We start from the raw sequence: 27,053 nt of genomic DNA, 5'->3' as shown, positions 1-27,053 counted from the left end.
ACATCACATGACATCACATGTCCCAGTAACTGCTGCTAAAGCTCTGAGTTTGTTAATTAAATCTTCTCGACTGGTAGAGCTAAGTATTTGGGGGGAGGGAAGCACAACGATGGCAATAAGGGGAGAACCGCTCATGTGTGTAGTGTAATGTGCGTCCCTTCTTTTTGGTCGAGATTTCAAATCGAAACTCCATTGAGCAGCATATATTTGGATAATAATGCGCTGTTGCGGGGCTGAATAGCTGAGAATACACTGAAGAAGGACTGTAGGAGCAAGCATTTTGATAACTTGGATGGAGGGCAAGCAGCACTCAGTCACTGTGGATTAACTCGGTGTAGAGGCACAGCGGGGGAAGTGCGTTTAAGGTGCAGAGGTGCAAAGGTCTCCCTGCTGAGAGTTGATCCGAGTTCCCCATAGCAGCCACTTTTTCGCACTCGGCTGCAGAGACGTGCGATCGGCTATATAGAGCAAGCCGGTGTTACTGCGGAGGAAAGCCTCTACTGTTGTGAGGTGTGTCGACGAGCGGCAGGAGAATGGCAAGGGCTTTAGCGAGTCTGAGGGAAAACCAAACGCCCGTTTTTCAGCAAAGGATTCTGTCGAACCGCGTTGGAATTTGACTCTTTCTGTGTTGGTTTATTTGGATCTTTATTTTAAACTCGGAAGAAAAGCACAAGTGGATTGGATTCTGAGGGGTACAAACCAATGGCATATTACTCGGGCTCTCTGAATAGATGGTCTGTGCGGAATTGTGCGCTATGAAATCCAGCGCACCTTGTATCGATATAATTTAGCCAAAATCCAATGGAGCAAAACAAAAAGGAACATGGGAAAATATGAAATGTGAGAAAATTCGATTCCCCTGACCATCGGTGCTCAGATCAGGACTGGCGTTCCTTCTTCAAGGTAAACTTTTACAGTTTAGATGTTAAGAATGTTTGTACATTTTCATCCGTCCTTTTTGTGTTTTTTTTTTGGTTCGTCGTTTGTCAACATATAGAACAAAACCGTGTTAAGATGTGGGCTACTATTGTCAAGGCTGAACCCATTAGGTTCCAAAGCAGAATAACCTGCAGGACGTTGTTGAAAACTAGGTGTGAGCAGTTTAACCAGGTATTCAGGTACATCGCAAGGTCAAAAATAAGCCTGAATGAATATTGGTCGTTTAAAGGAATTCCGTCTGTCTGACTGCAATATTATGAATTTGAGGGTATGGGTGGAGATCAAAATTATGCAGTGGTATCATTTGTTTGGCCAGGTCGCTGGTTGAAATGTTATACATAGCCTACAAAACACCACAACCGAGCCTATGTATCGTTAGGCCTGTTCTATCATTATCTTGATTTGGGTGAATGTGGTATATTGGCATTTTACTAGGATCCCCATTATTTATTAGGATCACCACTATTCCTGGGGTCCAAAATGTGATGGTAATGATGGTGTGTGTGTGGGTGTGTTAACGCAGGCACCCTCTTTTACTGCCTCACCCTGTCACGAGGAGCTAGATTGAAATCACCTCTATTTATATGCAAGCTGAGTTACCATGCCAATTCAGCTTGATAGATAACTCCGCTAAATGTCCCCCATGAAATGTGTGTACTAAATGTAGGCTACCCATGCATGTTACAATAGTCTTCAACCCTGGCATAGGTTCAAATGATGATAGAGGATTCAGGCGTCGTCATCTTCTTGCCCTATCCTAGGCGATACATCATGCTAACTACCATGGCACCACTGTCTGGCTGCTTGATGCAGCCCACATAACCACCCACATATGCTTGATGCACTGGGATTACATGTATAGAGATCATACGTAAATGAGCAACATTATTCTATAATAATCCTTTGGTGAGACATGGAGTTCATATTTGCTATGTATAGGTAAAGGCAATGCATGGATGTTATTTAGAATGGCAACAATGTGTCCCAGGAAATTCACAATTTACGCAGTGTTCTTGCGCGCGTATTTGTGTTTTGAGTTAGCGTTCTGTACTTGTGGTACCATTTGTGCATCAAAACTATGGCATCTAGTGAGCACAATAGACTACGTCAATGCCCATTTGAATTCCATATCACAAGCCGTTTATTTTATTTCAGCAACGCTGGTTATCGGGTAGGCTATCTTTACGCACGTGCGCTTCTATAAATCGAATCTGATTAACACGACATATTTCAATACTTCAGACCCCACGACATGTCATCCTTAACGTGGCAGGGTAGCTGCCATGGTGTTGGTGTCAACAATGTGTTTGTTGTGCTTTATAGTCAAACGTGTGCTATTTTATGGCGTCATTATGAGGAGACAATGACACGTCTCTGTGTTCTGATGAGGCTTACCTGCGCATGTTTATCCATTGACATGTATCTCACACCTGTCACATGAAAGCATATGGGCAAAGCACTATTATTACCATATATGAAGTTGATTTTCACATTTACTTCTAGATGGCAGGGGAATAGAAAACAAATAGGTAGACAGTTCAGCAGCCCCTGTCAATTCCTAAACGCTCTTAGAAATGGTTGAAATATTCATTTGTTTTTGAACGCACATTGTGATATGCTATATAATTAATTTCACTTAATAAACAGTAGTTATGTAATGTTTTCCATGTACTGTATGTAAGGCTGTTCTGTACTCCATATCCTCTGACCAAGTATATAGGTAAACTGAGCTGCAGCTCCCCTGCCAGTGGCTGGTGGTGCTATAATTCAATTTATGCTACTGTACCTCCACGTCCATACTGCTGCCTGCTGGAGCTCTGAGGGGCTGGGCAGCACTGAAGACGGACAGCAGCTTTATCCTACAACCTATAGACGTACGGGTGGAGTGGAGAGTGGAATGTATTTTTGATAAACGCATTGGCCTGTATTCAAAATAAAATATTGTATAGTGCATTATGTCTTCATTTTTAGACCCGTGGACTTCTTCAATTGTTGTAATATCATTTGAAAGATCTGTCTTTTTTTTCAATCTGTGAGTGATTTGGGCCATTGGAGATGTGGTGGCAGCGGTCCCTGTAGCTCTGAGACGTGTTTTAATTACACTAGCAGTGCTTAAGACCCCGTGATGTCGCGAGCCTGAGCCAAGGAAGTAAAGAGCACGGTGTGATGATCCTGCTGTTACTGTGATAGGGTAACTGAGGGAATCAAACGCTGCAAAACAACATCCTCCCCCAGGCAGGATTAGCACCACACTCTACCTGGGTGCTCAACAAGTACATACTGTATCCTCTAGTCTACTACAGCATACTGCCTTTGATATGCCCTCTGGGTGCATGTGTGAGGAGTTACCATGACATACAGTATTTGAACACATTTACGGCCAATATTACTTGTTCTTACAGAGAGCATACGATCAGCAAGTACTTACGGTCCTCTACCACACCATCTTTATGCCTTTGATATGCATGTTCTTTTCTCCTCTGTGTGTGTGTGAAGAAATACCATGACAGGTTTGAACACATTTATTGATACATGAGACATGAGACATGTATGTCTCAGACAGATACGTGTTAGCAGATGTGTGACTTGACAGCTCTGGTGGGAAGAAACCTGGATAGAGTCGAACATTAAACTAGACATAGCACTCAGCTAACATTCATGTGACGCATTTATGCTTAGTTAGTGTAACCCAAGATGCCAGTTTCCTTTCTAGAGATGTTGTGTTTTACCATGATCTAGTATATGCTCTATGCTGTGTTTACCAAATGTTGCATATCCATGTGTCTTTTTTGCATCATATGCTGTCAATGAAACTGGCGATGCGGGGACTGTTATAGTTTGGTCAAGAGTTCAGCACCATGGACAGTTACAAGTGAGATTGTGTCAGAAGTTTGGGAGGCTAGAAGTGTTATTGTGTCAGAACCATGGACAGCTCCTCGCTCTTGATCTGGGTTCTGCATGGGAGAGTGCACACAACAGGGTAGGTCAGCTGGTAGAGCATGTCGTTTGTGACGTCAAGGTTATGTGTTCGATTCTTACGGGGGACCAGTACAAAAAAAGTAAGACAATGTATGCACTAGAGGTCGACCGATTAATTAGGGCCAATTTCAAGTTTTCATAACAATCGGTAATCGGCATTTTTGGACACCTATCGTGGCCGATTGCATTGCACTCCACGAGGAGACTGCATGGCAGGCTGACTACCTGTTATGTGAGTGCAGCAAGGAGCCAAGGTAAGGTGCTAGCTAGCATTAAACGTATATTATAAAAAACAATCTTAACATAATCACTAGGTTAACATAATAACAGGTTAACTACACATGGTTGATGATATTACTAGTTTATCTAGCTTGTCCTGCGTTGCATATAATCGATGCGGTGCCTGTTAATTTATCATTGAATCGTAGCCTACTTCGCGAAATTTGTGATTTAACAAGCACATTCGTGAAAAAAGCACTGTCATTGCACCAACGTGTACCTAACATAAACATCAACGCCTTTCTTAAAATCAATACACAAATATAGATTTTTAAACCTGCATATTTAGTTAATATTGCCTGATAACATGAATTTCTTTTAACTAGGGGAATTGTGTCACTTCTTCTCTGGCATTCTGTGCAATAGAGTCAGGGTATGTGCAGCAGTTTGGGCCGCCTGGCTCGTTGCCAACTGTGTGAAGACTATTTATTCCTAACAAAGACATCCAACTTCGCCAAAAGGGGGATGATTTAACAAAAGCACATTTGCGAAAAAGCACAATCGTTTCACGAATGTACCTAACCATAAACATCATTGTCTTTCTTATAATCAATACACAGAAGTATATTTTATTAAGCCTGCATATTTAGTTCAGGGTATATGCAAACCTGCATATGCAGAGTCAGGGTATATGCAACAGTTTGCAACAGCTCATTATGAACTAATTTGCCAGAATTTTGCGTAATTATGACATAACATTGAAGGTTGTGCAATGTGACAGGAATATTTAGACTTATGATTTCCACCCTTTAGATAAAATACGGAACGGTTCCGTATTTCACTGAAAGAATAAACATTTTGTTTTCGAAATGATAGTTTCCGGATTTGACCATATTAATGACATAAGGCTCGTATTTCTGTGTATTATTATGTTATAATTAAGTATATGATTTGATATTTGTTAGAGCAATCTGACTGAGCAGTGGTAGGCAGCAGCAGGCTTGTAAGCATTCATTCAAACAGCACTTTCATGCGTTTGCCAGCAGCTCTTCGCTGTGCTTCAAGCATTGAGTTGTTTATGACTTCAAGCCCATCAAGTCCGGAGTTAGCGGGGTGCGCACTAATAGCGTTTCAATCGGTGACGTCACTTGCTCTGAGACCTTGAAGTAGTTGTTCCCCTTGCTCTGCAAGGGCCGTGGCTTTTGTGGAGCGATGGGTAACGATGCTTCGAGGGTAGCTGTTGTCGATGTGTTCCTGGTTTGAGCCCAGGTAGGGGCGAGGAGAGACAGAAGCTACACTGTTACACTGGCAATACTGAAGTGCCTATAAGAACATCCAATAGTCAAAGGCATATGAAATACAAATGGTATAGAGAGAAACAGTCCTATAATAACTAAAACCTAAAACTTCTTACCTGGGAATATTGAAGACTCATGTTAAAATGAACCACCAGCTTTTATATGTTCTCATATTCTGAGCAAGGAACTTAAACGTTAGCTTTTTTACAGTACATGGCACATATTACACTTTTACTTTCTTCTCCAACACTTTGTTTTTGCATTATTTAAACCAAATTGAACATGTTTGATTATTTATTTGATGCTAAATTGATTTTATTGGTGTATTATATTAAGTTAAACTAAAAGTGTTATTTCAGTATTGTTGTAATTGTCATTATTACAAATAAATAAATACGTTTTAAAAAATCAGCTGATTAATCGGTATCAGCTTTTTTTGGGTCCTCCAATAATCGGTATCGATATCAGCATTGAAAAATCATAATCGGTCGACCTCCTAGTATGCACTCACTACTGTAGGTTGCTCTGGAAATTATGCTAAAATGTAAATGTTTCAAGCTCATTCATTAACTGGGAACCATGGACAGAAACCATATTATCTGGTTGCTCAAATATACTGTACTGTAGGTTTTTCTGCTCCCAAAACAGCTTTGATATGAGGCTTATGAGAGAGATGTATTTATAATCTATCTGACCTTTATGTGATGTTCTCATTGGATTTTGTGGTAATCATTATTCTTAGCATTTAATTACCTACTGTGTTCGTAGTGTTTAAGGATGTATTAGTTTTTATGATTTGTTAATTGCTAAACAAGGAGTTAATTGTTGAGTCAATTTTAAAAGTCACCAGGCAGTATTGCCTTTAAGCACGAGGTTAATAGAGATTGTGCCAAAGTGGATTGCTGGATATGTACATTTAATTAAGAATAATTGAATGAAATGCCAATCAGAGGACCAGGTCTGCTAGACTCTGTATAAGCTGTATATCCAGATGGGATGTAAATAACATCTTATAGTTCAGATAAACCCCGCTGGTCCGTTTAACACATGACAGACTGGCTAGACACCTAGTATGGCAATAGATCCCTTTACTGATCCTAAATCCATGATCCAGCATTAACTTGAAAGATTACACAATACTTTTACCTTACTGATAGGTAAATTAACCTTTGTTGTTTTGGATTTCAAATTAAAAAATAAATATTGGTTTGTGATATTTAATGGATGCAAGTTTTTCGGGGAGTTTTTACTTATGGTATAGACAAAACCCTGGTATCCAATGTACCTTATTGAAGAGAGCATAGAATCAGACTGACATAGATCGTTGCCAAGGTATCTGTGGAGTCCTAACGCTTCTGGAGGATCCCAAACCATTCAGAAGTCACAGTTCATAGCGTAGGAGAAAACTCCAGCTGGGAACGACTAATCCAAACCACCAGGTATTTCAATGTTTTCATTTCCTTCATTTGTTGTTCCTCTAGTTGTTTATGTAGGGTGAGCGTTGTGTCAGTGTGTCATTGTAATGTGGTGACTAGAATGGGCTCCTCTGTCTGTCTGTGAGTGGGATGGACTTTGAGGGGTGTTTGTCTGTGATAATGAGCTGTCAAGGTGACAGCGGTGGGTTGTTTTGATCTTGCAACCACCCGCTGGTTTAAACAGGAGAAAAGTGGCAGTCAGGAATGGTAACAGTTTCAGTGGTGGAGGCTAGTGAGTCTGTCATGCGGTTACACATTTGACTGATGAGGCACTGATCCCCAGTTACTATAATATTGATAGATTGATATGCACTGGGATAAATCCCAAATTAAATGACAGCAGAACTTCATGTTCTGTTATTTTTCCATCAGAGACACCAGGGATGTGCTCATACGTATTTGTATATAAATGATTTCTCAGTTTACCTTCAGACAACATGTAAAACCACAGGAAGTGAGTCTATGGGAACAAGACCCATGAAATAGTTATGTATTGAGACCAAAAAGGCAATTCATCTCAGAAGACCTGCCAACCACATGAGCAGGGGGATGGGATGGTTGGATGTTCGATTAGCATGGGCTATGTATAGGAAATGTTAAGTTAGTGAGTTCCACTGCTGATTTTTATTCTTCCACTCTAATCAAGGACTGATCGAGACCTGGGACACCAGGTGGGTGCATTTAATTATCAGGTAGAACAGAGAACTAGTAGTACTCCGAACCTCCAGCTCGGATTTGAATACCCCTGTTCTATAGCATGGGATAAACATAGAAATTCAAATTTAAACCCACTAAGAAACATATGTATTCTGTTGATAGGGCAGGAGAGTTCATCTGTCTTAATCAACACTGAGGGAAAAAATGGTTTAGTAATATCCCAGGACTTTGTAAATACAGTATTTACCAAGAAGGGTCCCGAACCAGGCAAGTTATTCACAGTTGATGCAATTTTCTGTTTTCATTCTATTTTTCCATTTCTAGTTTCCAACATCACATTTTGGGCGGGTTATAGCTTTAATTTGATAAAACAGAATCAGCAGAGCTGTCCTGGTAGTGCATTATTGGTCAATTTGCATTTGGGAAAATATTACCAGAAGTAGATGTATGGATGTGAGAGTGTATTTAGTGAAGCGAGAGTAGAAGGGATAAAACAATAATTTGCTATGAAATAGGCAGATGTATACATTCATAAAAACACCTTCATGACACATACAGTACCAGTCAAAAGTTTGGACACACCTACTCATTCCAGGGTTTTTCTTTATTTGTACTATTTTCTACATTGTAGAATAATAGGAAGACATCAAAACTATGAAATAACACATATGGAATCATGTAGTAACCAAAAAAGTGTTAAACAAAACAATTTTTTAAATTAATATTTTAGATTCTTCAAAGTAGTCACCCTTTGCCTTGATCACAGCTTTGCACACTCTTTGCAAGCTAATATACTATCTTCTTTCATGATGTGTAGTCTAGCCACTTTCAGGTAAAACATGAATATTCACAATATTATCTTAGCCGATTAGGTGTTTGTAAATACAAACATATCATAATACTATCTATATAATCTTAATGCTTTGTGGGCAGCTATCAGCTTTTTGTGACTGTCAGTAAATTGTAGTGTGTAAGGTTCTGGGCCGACTTCCTGTAGTGTGATGAGATTAGTGTGAGTAGGTGGGTATATCCTCTCCTCTGCCTGGCCCTAATCTGCCCAGCAACACACGGACCTGCCGTGCACTGCTGTACATATGGCACATTTGACAAGATTACACACACTACTGATGGGAAAAGCCCTTTACGTGGCTTTGGCTGTGACAGAGGCAGAACTACAGACACAAGCTGCAGAGCTATTCTGTATAGTAACAATAAGTCATTTATTGGATTTATATAGTGCTTTTCTACCATCTGAGGTAATCAAAGCGATTTACATAGTAATGGGGAAACTCACCTCATCCACCACCAATGTGTAGCACCCACCTGGGTGAAGAACGGCAACCATTTTTGTGCCAGAACGCTCACCACACATCAGCTTTCAGGTGGAGAGGTGAGGAGTGATATATGCCAATTGGGAATGATGCTTTGACTGTGATAGAGGTAGAGCTACAGGAAACTACAGAGCCATGTTGGCTCACTACAGCACAGCCACACAGTGTTACCAGCAGCACCACCTCCTTTTCTAAATCATATTACTCTAAAGGGCAGATTATTTAAAAAATAACCTTCTTGTGATTTCAGTTTAAATGCAATTAGCCAAACCACACATTGATTTTAATAGCTGTTTTATGTATTGCATTTTCCAAGCAACCAACAAAGAGATCAGTGGTTTAAACCATATAGATCATTGGTGCTTTGATTTGGTTTGACCACCTGGGGTCTGTTCCCACAACTGTCTTATTGTGATTACACAGCTGATGTATAGCTATATACAGCTGTGTGTGTGTGTGTGTGTGTGTGTGTGTGTGTGTGTGTGTGTGTGTGTGTGTGTGTGTGTGTGTGTGTGTGTGTGTGTGTGTGTGTGTATCAGTGTGATAGCCAGACTACTAAATTAATGATACCCAAACTATCTGCACTGACTCTATCTTGCACCAACCCTACGCACTCTCACTATACTTTATATACACACCATATACACACTGACTAGACTTTATATGCACACCATATACACACTGACTAGACTTTATATGCACACCATATACACACTGACTAGACTTTATATACACACCATATACACACTGACTAGACTTTATATGCACACCATATACACACTGACTAGACTTTATATGCACACCATATACACACTGACTAGACTTTATATGCACACCATATACACACTGACTAGACTTTATATGCACACCATATACACACTGACTAGACTTTATATGCACACCATATACACACTGACTAGACTTTATATGCACACCATAAACACACTGACTAGACTTTATATGCACACCATATACACACTGACTAGACTTTATATGCACACCATATACACACTGACTAGACTTTATATGCACACCATATACACACTGACTAGACTTTATATGCACACCATATACACACTGACTAGACTTTATATGCACACCATATACACACTCACTCACACACACTACACTGTCACTCCCACACAAATCCCTAACACATTCTCTTCAAACACTACATGCGCACATGCACACACACACATAACACACACGCATACCGATACAACACAAACAAACAAACATACTTACACACACGCACACACTTTTACACTTGCTAACTTTTGTTATTGACCAAATACTTATTTTCCACCATAATATGCAAATAAATTCATTAAAAATCCTACAATGAGATTTTCTGGATTTTTTTCCTCATTTTGTCTGTCATAGTTGAAGTGTACCTATGATGAAAATTACAGGCCTCTCTCATATTTTTAAGTGGGAGAACTTGCACAATTGGTGGCTGACTAAATACTTTTTTTGCCCCACTGTATATAATGATTTATTTATTTTACTCTGCATTGTTGTACAGGTTCGTAAGCAAACATTTCACTGTAAAGTCTACACAAATTGTATTCGGTGCATGTGATGAATACAATGTTATTTGATTTGTTATTAGGGTTTATCATTTGGCACCATACTCAGGATACTGCTAGTGATTGACCACTGTACCAGACCTTCAAATGGGTTTCTTTCTATCACTTCAGCAGGGCTTGATTGAGCTTGCCTGGTGGATATGAATATATGCATGAATAGTGATGTTCCTTTGGCACCATACTCAGGATACTGCTAATGATGCACGTTAAGGTAGCCAGTCTGGTACAGTGTACAGTGTGTATGTCATGCATCACGTTTAGTGAGATGGAGCATGGAACCCTAATCCCCAACTCTTATGAGGTGGCAGCCATCTGTCCTGGCTGGCTTGTGTTCTATTATTAACAACCCCTTCCTGTAGTCAAATGACCTAGTGGCCTCATGGGTGGAATGTTTTTCATATTTATCATAATTTCATAATTTATGTATATATATATATATTTTACTGTCGAAAATCTGGTGTTTCCATGTCAAACAGTTGTGTTATATTTCAGTCTTCTGTGATGTACATAAAGTGTAATATTAGGATGCAAAACTCAAAATGTAATACATTTCAACTCTATATCTGACATGGTACAACCATGTGTGTAAGGTGTTTTCTTCTGTTTCAAAGTAGATTCTCAATGTGACCCTGATTTAGCCCACTGCAATAAAAGGTTGACGAGTGCTGTGGATTGACAGAATGGCTAATTCTGTGGCGATGATCTATAACATACTTGGCCTATTATTGGGAATTGCCATAATTCAGACATGCAGTGTATTTATCAGAGATGAGATCGAATAACAACATCAAGGCAAAATAAGAGTTTTGGTCTGTATTTTCAATATGTATCGCCAAAGTAAAGGTCTTTTCAGATTGACCCGGCATATGCAACCTTTACATTGAATGCAGTCTGTGACTGTTGGAACATTGTCAACCGCGCTATAAAGTGTATTTTCTGTGCTACGGACTGAATAGGAATCTAAATCTAGATTCCAAGGATATTTAGATATTCCTGACGCGTTGTGATAACGGAGGTTGGGTTTCAGGTTCTATGGTGCATCTGATCTGAGTGTTCTCTGAGAGCCACCTCTTATATTGCTCCACACACAGTAATGAATTGGAATAGCTTTGTGCACATCTGTATTCAGCATAGAGGCCACAGTGTGATACTATAATGGTGTCTCTTGCTTCATTGAGGATGGGCTCATACCAGTTATACGCCTGCAGACAGTTGTGCTGAATACAAATGTAGGTTCCTGCATCTCTCTCATTTCATTAAAACAACGATTGATCAAACACCAACAATTTTTTTAAATCCTCTGAGCATCCTCTGAGCATGCACTCAACCAGGTTCATTTCATATCTTCTGTGACCCTAAGTTACAATTTGATATAATACTTTGTAATGTATCATATTCTTTCCCTGGTGCACTTAAAGACAAACACACGGAAAAGAACAAAGAGTTGCTAGAATATTACAGATGAATAATTAAGGGAGCCGAATATCTCGGGAGAGATAGAGATAACGTTAATGCCTTGGTAGTGGTGGTGGGGATATTTCAAGTATTTATTGCATTAGAGATGAGGAAAGTGTCTGGAGGAGCCCAGCTAGTTAGGGCATTGAGTTGAATAAACCCATGAGGACAGATGAAAGGATGATAGGACAGTCTCCACTCCCCAGTATTTGCTCTGTCAAATAGGAGTCTGGAGACAGTTACATGCAGTGCATGACTGAAACTCTATATAATACATAACGTTAGATTGGGCTTTTGTCAAACCTAATGTCAATGTGCTATTGTGAAGCTATAAACTGGGTAAGAATACATGGAACGGGGGAGGGAGGGAGGGAGGGAGGGAGAGAGAGAGCGAGGGAGAGAGGGAACGGGAGAGAGGGAAAGGAGAGAGAGAGAGAGAGGGAGAGAGGGAGAGAGGGGAAGGGGAGAGAGGGAGAGAGGGGAAGGGGGGAGAGAGGGAGAGAGGGGAAGGGGAGAGAGGGAAAGGGAGAGAGGGAAAGGGGAGAGAGGGAAAGGGGAGAGAGGGAGAGAGGGAAGGGGAGAGAGAGAGAGGGGAAGGGGGAGAGAGGGAAAGGAGAGAGAGAGGGAAAGGGGAGAGAGGGAGAGAGGGGAAGGGGAGAGAGGGAGAGAGGGGAAGGGGAGAGAGGGAAAGGGGAGAGAGGGAAAGGGGAGAGAGGGAAAGGGGAGAGAGGGAGAGAGGGGAAGGGGAGAGAGGGAGAGAGGGGAAGGGGAGAGAGGGAAAGGGGAGAGAGAGGGAAAGGGGAGAGAGGGAGAGAGGGGAAGGGGGAGAGAGAGAGAGAGGGGAAGGGGAGAGAGGGAAAGGGGAGAGAGAGGGAAAGGGGAGAGAGAGAGAGAGGGGAAGGGGAGAGAGGGAGAGAGGGGAAGGGGAGAGAGGGAAAGGGGAGAGAGAGGGAAAGGGGGAGAGAGGGGAGAGGGGAAGGGGAGAGAGGGGAGAGAGGGAAAGGAGAGAGGGAAAGGAGAGAGAGAGGGAAAGGGAGAGAGGGAGAGAGGGGAAGGGGGAGAGGGGAGAGGGGAAGGGGAGAGAGGGAAAGGGAGAGAGGGAAAGGGGAGAGGGGAAAGGGGGGAGAGAGGGAGAGAGGGGAAGGGAGAGAGGGAGAGAGGGGAAGGGGAGAGAGGGAAAGGGGAGAGAGGGAGAGAGGGGAAGGGGAGAGAGGGAGAGAGGGGAAGGGGAGAGAGGGAAAGGGGAGAGAGAGGGAAAGGGGAGAGAGGGAGAGAGGGGAAGGGGAGAGAGGAAAGGGAGTGAGGGAAAGGGAGAGAGGGAAAGTGAGAGAGAGGGAAAGGGAGAGAGAGGGAAAAGGAGAGAGAGGGAAAGGGAGAGAGAGAAAGGGGAGAGAGAGGGAAAGGGAGAGAGATTACAATTTAAATTCTTCTTTACACTTCTTTGCATCATTCCACTGCTGAATTGAGCTTCCTATACCGATCTTCTACAGAGGTGTGCTAGTGCAGGCTACTTATTTGACTCCCATTAAAAGATAAATGTTTAAACCGTAAAGATTCAATTAAACACTTCATAATTTGCACAGCGGGAGATGAAACAGGGCCAGAGTGTCACTATGAGTTTATTTCTAAGCTTATATTCATAAGCAGTGGGGTTGGGAGAGGTGGACAGATGCTGTTCACCATTACACCTTCCAAAGAGGAAGGCGAGGAAATGAGAGGGAGTAGAGGGAAGAGAGGAGAGGAGGGAGAAGATGAGGGGGAGTAGAAGGAAGAGAGGAGGGAGGAGATGAGGGGGAGTAGAAGGAAGAGAGGAGGGAGGAGATGAGAGGGAGTGGAGGGAGGAGAGGGGAGGAGAGGGAGGTGAGGAGGGGGAGTAGAGGAAGGAGATGAGAGGGAGTAGAGGGAGGAGATGAGGGGGAGTAGAGTGAGGAGATGAGGGGGAGTAGAGGGATGAGAGGAGAGGAGGGAAGAGATGAGGGGGAGTAGAGGGACGAGAAGAGAGGAGGGAGGAGATGAGGGGGAGTAGAGGGAAGAGAGGAGAGGAGGGGGAAGAGAGGGAAGAGAGGAGAGGGAGGAGATGAGAGGGAGTAGAGGGAAGAAAGGAGGGAGGAGATGGGAGGAGATGAGAGGAGAGGAGGGAGGAGATGAGGGGGAGTAGAGGGAAGAGAGGAGAGGAGGGAGGAGATGAGGGTGAGTAGAGGGAAGAGAGGAGAGGAGAGAGGAGAGGAGGGGGAGTAGAGGGAAGAGAGGAGAGGAGGGAGGAGATGAGGGGGAGTAGAAGGAAGAGAGGAGGGAGGAGATGAGAGGGAAGAGAGGAGAGGAGGGAGGAGATGAGAGGGAGTAGAGGGAAGAGAGGAGGGAGGAGATGAGATGAGGGGGAGTAGAGGGAAGAGAGGAGAGGAGGGAGGAGATGAGGGAGTAGAGGGGTGAGAGGAGGGGGGAGAGGAGGGGGAGTAGAGGGAGGGAGGAGAGGAGGGGGAATAGAGGGAAGACAGGAGGGAGGGAGGAGATGAGGAAACAGAGGTATAGAAAGGGCTGGGAGGAGATCTGTTCATTAGAGGACAGGAGAGAGAGGAGCCTTATGCCACTGAAACAACCATGGACCGAGGTCAGGAGAGACAGAGAAGCATGTGGGACAATGTTAGTCAGAGCCAAGCTGAACTGCAGTATATAGTTGAGTTGAGTAGTTAGACACATCACAAAATGGTTTCCTTGCTTGGTCCTTGGTTATATTCTCGGTTAGAATGGCTTCATCTGCCATGCTGCAATACCTTTATATATATCTACATTCAATGGGCTAATACGTCTAAGCACAATCCATTTTTTACTTCTGTTGGCCATTCTCATTTGGTGTGGGATTCCCTTCTGTTCTTAGTGACTAACAGTAGTTCTATCTTTCACAACTAGTTATCCAGGCGTACTGTGAGCGAGTGGCACGGGGAGCAGGGAGGGAGAGATGAGAGACTGCAACCAACCAAGCCGACTCGCCCTATATTTGACTAATAGCTGTCATAGCTAGGTAATTTATCCTCAAATATGATTACATAGTGCCTGTCTTGGACTGCAGCAAACTGGGAGATGCTACTTAGCTAATGTTAGCTAGCCAGGCTAATTGAGGCTGCAGTACATGTGCTTTCTCATCCTACAGTTAAACATAACAATAACTCCATTCAGAATATTATGTAGCAGCCTACCTGTTGGCTGTTGGTCGTTGTAGCCGATCCTTCTCCTTTAACTTTTAAATACGGCATTTTAGTTCATCTCCTAATTTTTGCCACACAGGCGGATACAGGCGGATACATGAAAAACTTCAAGCCCATTCTTAGTTATTGTAAATTAGCATTGCTTTGATATTAGTTTTTCACAGTAACAATATTAATCCACTCTCTAATTACCTCCCAGGGAGATTTGAAATATGTGAAGGGATAAAATATGCCAATTAATGACAAACATAAATACTCACACACAGAGAGTGAGCGCGACATGGAGAGGGGGGCGAGGGAGAGAGAGAGAGAAATATATGCCAACCACAAACATACAAACTTGAGAGAGAGATTAAATATACCAACGACAAACATACAAACTTGAGAGAGAGATTTAATATACCAACGACAAACATACAAACTCACTAACACACCCTTCCACAGCTGGCATGCTGATTGGGCTCTCATACAGATAATATAACCATTCTACAGAGACAGTAGAATTATTAGCTATCTAGCTCAGCCGCTTGGCAAATCACTATCATCCCTCCCTACCTCTCTCCTCTAGCAAGTGAGTGTGTCTCATGGCAGAGAGAGAGAGAGATACATGGACAGAGAGAGACAGAGGGGGAGAGAGAAATAGGGAGAGAGAACGATAATGGGAGAGAGAGAGAGTTAGTGACAGTGCCAATACTCCCATAATGACCCTTTAATGAGGCCCTGCATATATTGGATAAGCCCATAGTGCATCCATCTCTATTCTCCTCCTTCACTGTTTTCTATTGCTTTCCATCACCAGTCATTTGCAGGTTGTCTGCTTGACCTTCAGAGGAAGATAATCATTAGCATGCACCAGTTTTATTGATTACGAGAGGGAAAGAGAGAGAGCTTTGCTGGGATGTTGTTTCGTAGCGCAGACGGGAGTATGCATTTGAGTTTCATCGAGGCTGGGTGGGATGGGTGGGGAGATTGGCAGATTGATGAGCTAGGTTGGTTGATTGGTGGGTTGGTGCTGGTGGTGGCATGTGTAATGGCTTGAGAGGAGAGTCTTTGTGACATGTTGCATGCTGGGATGGGATGTCAGCATGGCATGGTGTGCTGTAGTTATGCGCCAAGCTTGCAGAGATATAGAGCTGTGGCTGCCTGTACACGCCAGAACAACCTTTTAGCACATTTAACACTGCTCAGGCCCAAGACTGTGATACGCAAGGACAATATTTCTTAGATTTGAGGAGTTCGAGTTTTAAACTCTCCCAACTCTCAGTTAAATACAGAAATATCTCAGTAGCTTTGCCTCTAGCATGGGAATTGACAGAAAGCATATTGTAGTAGGTCTTGTAGACATTGCATGAACACCATCAAGCTAAAAAATCGTAGTGTTTGAAATTCCTAATGGATTTACCTTGCTGCATTTTAATGCATTGTGGACACATTCTAAACAGAACCTTTGTTTTTTCTCTCCTGAATTTATAATAATAGGATGTGTTGGATCTTAGCATACACAGTATAACATGTTTTATGGGAGTTACACAACTGCAGATTGTATTTTTTCTTGCATTTTCAAAGACACGCCAAGGCACAGTACACTGCGGTGGGAGTGGGTAATCTGTCATGACATTTTATGGCTTTTCATACATATTCAGGCTGTGTAACCCGAACAGGATGCACATCGTACATCATAAGTGACCAGAGGGCCATTAAAGACAGTCCTTATTAATTATCACGCCTCTCTACTTCACACACAGAGATACCCAACATGGCAGCCAAAAATATGTCTCCGAAGGTAAAACATTTGTTGAGAACTTAACTCTGAGCTTGAATTAATGTGCCTCTATATTAAAATCAATACAGGTCATGAATTCTTTGTAGTTTGTGTTTATGATTCAGCCTTAGATCACAATGCTTGCCTTGCTCAGCCAGTAGCCTCCGCTGTAGTGCAAAGTGAAATAGGGTGACATCACACACAGATCCAATTAACCCCAGTAATGTAGTTTGGAAACAAACCAGCTACCTATAGCTGACACTGTATGGCTTTCGCACTGTGGCTGATGTTTTCTCATCTTGAGAATTAAAAAGAAAACACACAGCACACAGAACCTCGCTATAACATCAAATATTTCTGATTAGAATCGTGTAATACTGTAGCTGTGCCTGTTGTTATCTATCACTATCTTATCTTTCTGTGAGAGCATGGTATCTGCCCACCTCTGTCCTTTGAAGGGCTATGTAGCATAGGCTGTTGTATGGGGGATTGTACACTTTGAATTAAGCCCATGAAGTTGTGAAGATGGCCGGCAGAGATAGCACAGGCACAGACTGTAGAATCAGAGGTTGCGCTTGCTTGAGGCAGGTAGAAAGTAATGTATTTTGAGAGGCGAGTGGAATGACCTCTCAATGACTCTGTGTGGTGAGTCAATGACAGCTGCCCTATAACAGTCAGGCATTGCATGCTAGGCTAATATGGGACCTGACCTCAACACTACAACAGAAAACTCTGTTGGACTGGGGAAATACTATTGTAGATAGCTAAGTGAGTTAAATATACACAGAGCTGCATGTTGTCCACAAAATTGAATCCAGGGTTTGTTTAATCATATGATCTCCATGACTGATCTAGACCTTGGCACAAACCCCTACAGCTCTGCTCTGCTAAACAGAGCTCCAACTCTGGCTCCCCTCCTTGTTGGGACATCTCTAGCATTCCGTCTGGGTGCTAAGGTAACATATATGATGGCCTACTTCTCAGCAGAAGAATGGGATGTGTGTCAATGACGTACAAAGTTGAGGTAGATAGCCAAGAGAAAGCTGAGAGAGCAGCCATGCAGTCACTGAATGGACTTCTAGAATCAGAATTCAGAACATGAAGACCACTTCCACCAGCTAGATAGATCACAGAGACCCACCATGTCCTGTTCAATAGCCTGCATCTCTTTAGAGACTCTTTTGAGGCTCCCACCTGGCAGCCTTCCACCTGGCAGCAAAACTTTGTTATGGAGAGAGTTGAGGAGACTAGAGAGAGGAGAGAGATTGATGTCTGAGATGAGATGTCAGACATGGCCTATCGCTGAATGGCTGAAATAGTTTCCAACCAGGAGAGGAGAGTAGAACAGCAGGATTAGATAGGCCCACTTAAATGAGGGGTGTATTCTGCTTCCATCTGCACTCCCCGCGGTTACCCCCCCCAGGGGCAGCGGCCACACTTAGGACAGTTTTTTCCCCCATTGATAGACGGTTTGTGGATGTGCTTCCAGAGCAGACATGTCTGGTCTCAAGGACAGGGCATCGGCTCGTCTGTCTGGATGGATGTATCCGTTAGGCTAGCTAGACAGTCATTGATGTCACTATGGCAAACAGTGAACTGATACATTTCCATATTCTCCTTTGCTGTGAATATACACTGATCAAGAGTATAATTTCAGCTAAGCCTCAGGTGTGCCAAAGTAACAGGGGATGATTTTTTTATTGCATTTCTACACACAGGGGAGCTCATTTACTGCATTTCTACACAATTTAAGAAACTCTACATGCAATTTGGAGAACAGCAAAATGGACTCCAGCCATTAACACCTTGTTGCTGTAGCTTTATTTACCTCAGTCAATAAGGGACTTAACATTCTACAAACACATGTCATACAAGGATTAGCTGCTACGCATGAGCTCAGCACCGGGATTAAACCTCTAGTTTAGTTTCATGTCAAGTTAAACAGCAGTTACCTAGCCAACGCCATGTACCACAGCCATCTTTACCTCTGCACTGTTTCGAGGAAGAGTTGCACTGTTCCCTGCAGCTAATGTCGACACGCTCGCCAAAAAGCCAGCCAACCATACTAACAGCTTTCCCTCCGGTCCCAGGTGTCCGCATGGTCCTAAAGTCAGCTTCTAATAACGCTAAACTGCATCTTCCTTTTAATCAGGATTTAATCGGGATGATTTTAGCAGCCTGTTTTGAATTTTTTGCTGTTGAGCCCCTGACACTGATTATCACTGTTCACTAAAAACTGCATTCTTAGCATAATATATTCAAACCTGCTTCTATCATTATGAACAAACCATGCCATTCCGTTAGGATTTCTATAAGTAGCTGCTTCTGTTTGGAAATGACATGGTATTATTATGCCTTGCCCTTGCAACAGTTGCTCAGACAGAAAAACATCTGAGTTGACCTGAAAGCACTGAGATTGAGATTTAACCAAAACAACATCAGCTGGAAAGGAGAGCTATAGCCTGTAGACAAATTCGACTGATTATAGGTGTGATAGCATTCAATCAACAGGTCAAGGAACAGCCATAGACTGATTATAGGTGTGATCACCTTGTATCAGCAGATCCAGGGTCAACTATAGACTGATTGTATGCCTAGGTGTGATACAGATGTTGGAACTTAATTTGAGCCAATCAGAACATGTGAATTATTATGTGGATTATAATTCATGGACATTTTTTCTAGGGGTTGATACATTTGATACAAATCAAGATAGTAGATATGACAAACTTCAGAAGCCTTTTTAAACCTCAAATAAACCACACATTTTAAAATATCATGCATTGCAGGAAAGTTGTCCTGCAACAGGGCAATCAAATTAAGATTCTATATCTGTATATGATTGCTTTGTATGCCTCCTGCTGCTAGGCAGTGGACACACAAATGGAGGAGGAGAGAGATTTGGAGTGGTTGCCCATTAGGCCCTGCATTAATCCCTAAATGTGGAATCAATACAGGAAGTGAAATGTGAGTGGAATAAAAAGTCAGGGGCATCAGGTAAAGGCTATACAGTATGCCTGCCATTGGATCAAAGACAAATCAATGACAAATAGAATCGTAATGGTTGCAGTTGCACATCATTATTGAATTATAAAACATGATGTTGAAAAGCCGTTCGATGCATTTCTGCAAGCCAAAGTCATAGATTAGTAACAACACATCTATGAATATTATGTCTTGACCTAATCTCACTAAGTCAAAAAGCAGTAGGTTTTGTCAGTCAGTGCCGTGTAATTGCTTGTAGCTGCCTCATACTGTAGATGCATTCTGCATACAATGTGTGCAAAATAAATAGTGGGAGTAAGCCATACCGGTAAAACATGAGCCTATCACAATTAGTACAACATGCCCCCATGTTGTGGTTTGAGGAGAACACTTACACTTTGTCAAGGTGGAGATGAGTGGCTGAGACGCTCCTGGACAAGGTGGAGATGAGTGGCTGAGACGCTCCTGGACAAGGTGGAGATGAGTGGCTGAGACGCTCCTGGACAAGGTGGAGATGAGTGGCTGAGACGCTCCTGGACAAGGTGGAGATGAGTGGCTGAGACGCTCCTGGACAAGGTGGAGATGAGTGGCTGAGACGCTCCTGGACAAGGTGGAGATGAGTGGCTGAGACGCTCCTGGACAAGGTGGAGATGAGTGGCTGAGACGCTCCTGGACAAGGTGGAGATGAGTGGCCTAGACCGAGGTGCATGTGGACAACAGTGGATGCATCAAATCAGGCTACAAGTGCAGGCCTATTGACAATCACAGAATGTCATTACAATACACCTAGGTTTCCTAACAGATGTCTCTTTCCATTCAACAAATTGCGGGATGCACATTGCACTGTTGGGGTTTGGATGCTGAAATTATTTTGTGAGTGCGTAGGTAGTCTACAGGAGCGCCTTTGTTAAGTGATTGTCTGACAATCAGATGAAAACATCATGACTGGTTGTGTTTATGCTACATTAAAAGGATGCATAGTGTGTGTCCATAAGGCTAGGGGAAGCTAAACTTTCCCTAAAGTAGATTTAATTAAATTGCCAAAACAATAATATAAAGCTTAATTAGCTTACTCCTGTCTATACACAGATAAATAAAATCATAACAAGTAGGCTCCTACACCAGAAAGCATGATTTGGCCACAGAGGATTATTAGCTTCCACAAAAAAAAGCTTTGAATAATTTTAAATCGCATAGCCTAATGTCAGAAGGGCCCAGCATTTAGGCAGCGCACTTTGCAAATACCAAATAGATGATTGTTGAGTTGAGATTGTCAATGAAAAGCAGGGAGGCAGGCATATCACAATATTTAAAATACAATCGCGGAAAAACTGTTTGGAAAGCAAATGGCTATTGCTGTAAAGAGATGACAATGAAAAGACTCGAATCTGTCTTTTAGCTATACAAATTCTTAACTTAATTGAGCAAACAGTAGCCTATCATATTAGCACTAGCAGAGAGCAGCGGCCATATCCCCGGTGAGTGTGCATAATCTTTTTCATTGGGTCAGTGCCACCTTTGTTTGTTTTTGGACAATCATTTCCTCCTCCAGGTGAGACCAACGTCATATTGTATTTGTGTCTCCCCTTTTCATAGGCCTATTATATGTATCAGACAACATAAATAAAACCTATCTGTTTGTCCATGTCAGCAGAGTAGGCTACCATTTCATTTTTCTAGTATAAAAATGTGTTCCCTCAGGCCACTACTCTACCATCACATACAGTATCTACAATACAAAATAAAGGTGAACGTGTGTGTAGGGTGCGTGTCTTATCATGTGTATGTGTGTCTGTGCCTGTGTGTGTCTCTTCACAGTCCCACTGTTCTATAAGGTGTATTTTTATCTGTTTTTAAAATCTGATCAAAATCAAAACACATTTTATTGGTCACGTACACGTGGTTAGCAGATGTTATTGCGAGTGTACTGAAATGCTTGCATCAGTTATCTGATGTGGAATAGAGTTCCATGTAGTCATGGCTCTATGTAGTACTGTGTGCCTCCCATAGTCTGTTCTTGACTTGGGGATTGTGAAGAGACGTTTGGTGGCATGTCTTGTGGGGTATGCATGGGTGCCCGAGCTGTGTGCCTGATATACATACAGCTGTGTTTATCCAAATGTATAGTACAGGAATCTTATACTAAGCAATAAGGCCCAAAGGGGTGTGGTATATGGCCAATATACCACAGATAAGGGCTGTTCTTATGTATGACGCAGTGCCTGGATACAGCTCTTACAAATAAATGTTTTGTCTTACCCATGGTATACAATCTGATATACCATGGCTTTCAGCCAATCAGCATTCAGTGCTCGAACCACCCAGTATAAATGATTATGTAACGGTTCTCGTCTGTCGAAGGAGAAGCGGACCAAAATGCAGCGTGGTATTTTTGAGACATGTTTAATGACGAATGAAAAATGAACTATACAAAAACAACAAACGGACCGTGAAAACCTATACAGCCTATCTGGTGACAACAAACACAGAGACAGGAACAATCACCCACGAAACACTCAAAGAATATGGCTGCCTAAATATGGTTCCCAATCAGAGACAACGATAAACACCTGCCTCTGATTGAGAACCACTCCAGACAGCCATAGACTACGCTAGATACCCCCACTAAGCCACACACCCAATACCTAACAAAACCCCAAGACAAAACACACCACAATAAACCCATGTCACACCCTGGCCTGACCAAATAAATAAAGACAAACACAATATACTTCGACCAGGGCGTGACAGATTAGGCCTAGGCCGAGGCTGCTGCCCCCAGTTGGAAATGAGGCACCTTTGCTGCTTGGTATAGTACCGTCTTGGAATAAGTCTTGGGAAAACAAACAAACAGCACATTCAACAGACATCATGGTCTACCACCTGGCTATAATAACAAATCCTATATTCATGCAACAATCAGTCTGCTTTGTCTCGTCTCATAATGAGGCTACAGGAATTAGGTCATTTTTCTCTTTCTGGATCCCATACAAGTTTCATGAGAGCAGCAGAACCACAGCCACTATATATGTGCTGCTGCCAGTCTAACTGTAGAAATAACTCTGAACTCTGGACCCGTCCATCTGTAGCACGTTTTATGTTCATATCCCTGGCGTCATGGTAGACAGGCCAGGCTGGAGGAAGTGGGTGTTTTTGAGAGAGAACAGGACAGGAAGCGAGTGTGTGTGTGTCTGTGTGCCCTCCTCTCTACACTAGCACCACAAACAGACAGATGGTCTCAGTAGATGGCCCGCTACGTTGAAAGATTTGGGGTTAAGCTATTAAGCTATAAGTTATTCTCATGACTTTGCCGTGCAGCAAACGCACATCCTATTTTTCTCAGACAAGAGGATTTACAGATTTTACTAGAAAAAATTAACAAATAGATTGACGAAGGGAGAGAGGGAGGGAGGGATGGTGGGAGGGATGGTTGTAGGGAGGGATGAAGGGAGAGATGGAGGGTTGAAGGGAGGGATGGAGGGAGGGTTGAAGGGAGGGATGAAGGGATGGAGAGTGGAAGGGATGGAGGGAGGGATGAAGGGATGGAGAGTGGAAGGGATGGAGGGAGGGATGAAGGGATGGAGAGTGGAAGGGATGGAGGGAGGGATGAAGAGCTGGAGAGTGGAAGGGTTGAAGGGAGGGATGGAGAGTTGAAGGGATGGAGGGAGAGTGGAAGGGATGGAGGGAGGGAGGGTTGAAGGGATGGAGGGAGGGAGAGTGGAAGGGATGGAGGGAGGGAGAGTGGAAGGGATGGAGGGAGGGAGGGTTGAAGGGATGGAGAGTTGAGGGGATGGAGAGTGGAAGGGATGGAGGGAGGTTTGAAGGGATGGAGGGAGGGATGGAGAGTGGAAGGGATGGAGGGAGGGTTGAAGGGATGGTTGGAGGGAGGGAACACAAAGACACACACAATGTGCACTACGGAACATAATTTCAGAGGTGTTCTGCATGCATGGCAGAGTGCACACACATCGTTACATAAGCATAACGTTCTGTCTGCTGCGTCTGTTAAGGGTCATCAGCCTGCCCACCTCATCTATAACAAAAACGAATCCAAAATTAATGGACACATTTAATTGCTTCACGATCCCCACCACCCTTCATGAAAGAGTTTCCATGCATTTCTAAGTGCTTATTTGTTTTTGCATTATTCATGTCTCTTTAATTGCACAGGGCTCCTGATCTTGTATAGAGTGTGCTGTCTTTTCTACACTGTTTGAATTATTCAGTGGTACGACTGGCTGGGCTGTTTTCTCTTTTTAACCAGGTGCTGCACACAGAGAGAGAGGCAATAGTCATACATGTGTAGCAGCTGTGTGTTGTATTACATGCCTATGGTTTCAGGCACATTGAGGATGTATACAGCGTTGGAAAGCACAGCTCTTCACAGTTTCACGTGTGAAGGCTCCACACATACACTACACACAGGCAGACACGCACGCACACACTTATGAAGCGTCTCAGGGGTGTTCCTGTCCGTCTCATGTACGAGGTCGTTTTCCCCAATGTAGCCGGAGATGACAAGGGAAAGAATAATAGCCACAGATCGGCAGCACTTCCGTGGTGGTGAAATTATACTTCTGCTAGCATGGGCAGGTGATGAGATTAAGTTTATTGATCACAACATAGAATTTAATCTCCGCTGGGAATCCACATAGAGAAAATGTAAGGGAACATTTACCTGGCAAGGTTTACTCATAGATCATGTAACTTCAGAAAGTTTTTACTCTGTAAAGGAGAGTGGCACTTGACCGGATCGGGAGTTTTTGTATTTTCTTCAAATGCCAAAGCCATTACTCATTTCAGAGCATAATGAAAAAGTACTCCCCTTTCTTGGAGCTTTGGGGAGATTAAGTTTAAGTCTGTATAGATAACATGTTGTGTTACATTATTCTCATGCCATTTTATGTTTGTGCAGCAGGACATGCATAGTGTTATAGACAACTCTATCATTGTCCTCCCTAGCACAGTGTGGTCTCGAGTCACATGACTTGGACACAAGTCTGACTTGAGTCTTAAATTTGATGACTTGATATAAAATAAAATAACTTGAGACTTGACTTGGACCACAAGACTCGGGACTCGTCTTTGACTTGAGACTGATAATTTTATCTGGCCAAGTATTGTCATGTTTTGTCACTCGTTTTGTGGCACAGTCTCCTGCCGATTACTCTCCATGCAGCCAGAGACAATCGCCACAGCATCGCAAAAGATTGGCTCGTGAAACACACACTAGGTCCTCTGTTTGGACCAGAAAACTGTCAATCAAACCAGTTCGAAAAAACATCAAATTGTAGGGAGAGAGAATTACCATAAAGAAATATGCAGCTCCAAAAAAATGAAATAGTGCAAAGGGCTGTCTAGTAGCCCCAATAAATAGACTAAGATTTGTAGTTGAACAAGATTTGTAATTGAACAAGTCATTGCATATATGGACTTTTTTTAAACTTGTCTTGAGACTTGTGACTCAACTAGACTTGCTCTTAGAAGGCACGACTTGGACTTTACTTGTCTTGTGACTCGACTAGACTTGCTCTTAGAAGGCACGACTTGGACTTTACTTGACCCATTCTACTTGGGACTCGACTAGACTTGCTCTTAGAAGGCACGACTTGGACTTTACTTGACCCATTCTACTTGGGACTCGACTAGACTTGCTCTTAGAAGGCACGACTTGGACTTTACTTGACCCATTCTACTTGGGACTCGACTAGACTTGCTCTTAGAAGGCACGACTTGGACTTTACTTGACCCATTCTACTTGGGACTCGACTAGACTTGCTCTTAGAAGGCACGACTTGGACTTTACTTGACCCATTCTACTTGGGACTCGACTAGACTTGCTCTTAGAAGGCACGACTTGGACTTTACTTGACCCATCCTACTTGGGACTCGACTTGAGACTTGGACCATGGGACTTAATAGTTAGTTACTTGGTCCCACCTCGGCCCTAACATAACAATGATACATAATGTTTAAGCTCAATTTTAGGGTTCAAATGTTGTAATTTTTCACTAGTGATTGTTATATAATCCAACCATGCTTAGCGAGGTTCGCGGTAAGTTACTGTAGCTTGCATCAAATGTTTGGTCGGTTGTAGCAGAAAACCGCATTGACAGACTATTAGAAGATGGTGTGGCACATAATCCTGGGGGAGATACAAAGATGGTGAATGCAAATTGTGACTTTGGATCTTTTGTCTGATGTTAGGAGAGGACAGTGAACATAATATGATGTTTGAAAAGGTGTGGCATTAGTCGCATGAGTAGAAAACAAAGTAAAAGGCAAGCTGGCATTTTTTTATTTTATTCAACCTTTATTTAACTAGGCAAGTCAGTTAAGAACAAATTCTTATTTCCAATGAAGGCCTCTACCCCGGCCAAACCCAGACGACGCTGGGCCAAACCCGGACGACGCTGGGCCAAACCCGGACGACGCTGGGCCAAACCCGGACGACGCTGGGCCAAACCCGGACGACGCTGGGCCAAACCCGGATGTGCGCCGCCTCCAAATCACAAACGGATCTGATACAGCCTGGATTTGAACCAGATGTGAGACTGTAACAAAATTGAAATTGAAATAATTTATACTTAATTATTGATTTATCATTTGGTAATAAGGCATAGCTACTTTACAAATGTCTCCATTGTGGTTTAATATGTGTGATGTCATCATATAAACTGCTAATGGATTTGTTTTAGTAATGATAATGGCGAGCTAAGCTGTTTTTCCATGCTAGTCATTACAAATCCAGGGCAATTGATATCACTTCTCTGAAAGCGGGATATATAAAAAAAGCTGCTTATACCATGTTACAAAATGAAATGGATCCCTTTGCAGTCAGACGTACGGTGTCCGTCAGTGGGGGAAAAAAATACCTTCAACATAATCTCACAGTGAATAGCATTCATACTGCATGTGCAACCACAGTGGAATTTGCCAAAAGACCATACTACTTACTGTACTGTAGGCTTCTCACATCCAATTCAGCCAGTCAGTTCCTGGCTTAGTCCCAGGCTCTGGGCATGGATTCTGTCTTGTTTAATTGTCAGGAGATAGGGTTGTGTGATTGGCGATAAGTAGGCCTGGGGCCAGTGGGAAGCTACTCAGCACATTATCGGCCCATCTAAGCAGCCTGCCTGCCTGGAAGCTGGAGGCTGCCTT

At 42.8% G+C, this 27,053-nt stretch overlaps 1 protein-coding gene across 1 annotated transcript in view; it reads left to right on the top strand.

Annotated features, from left to right (window-relative positions):
- The first annotated feature begins 287 nt into the window (after window positions 1-287).
- Window positions 288-27,053, top strand: part of lrfn5a (leucine rich repeat and fibronectin type III domain containing 5a) — a 43,841-nt gene continuing 17,075 nt past the window's right edge. Inside the window, exon 1 of the mRNA XM_064955601.1 lies at window positions 288-903. The gene's annotated coding sequence lies outside the window, so the exon portion shown is untranslated. The remainder of the gene's footprint in view (window positions 904-27,053) is intronic.

This window comes from Oncorhynchus masou, chromosome 32 (assembly GCF_036934945.1).
Source record: "Oncorhynchus masou masou isolate Uvic2021 chromosome 32, UVic_Omas_1.1, whole genome shotgun sequence".
NCBI classification, from domain to species: Eukaryota; Metazoa; Chordata; class Actinopteri; order Salmoniformes; family Salmonidae; genus Oncorhynchus; species Oncorhynchus masou.
This window is presented reverse-complemented; position numbering and strand designations above follow the sequence as displayed.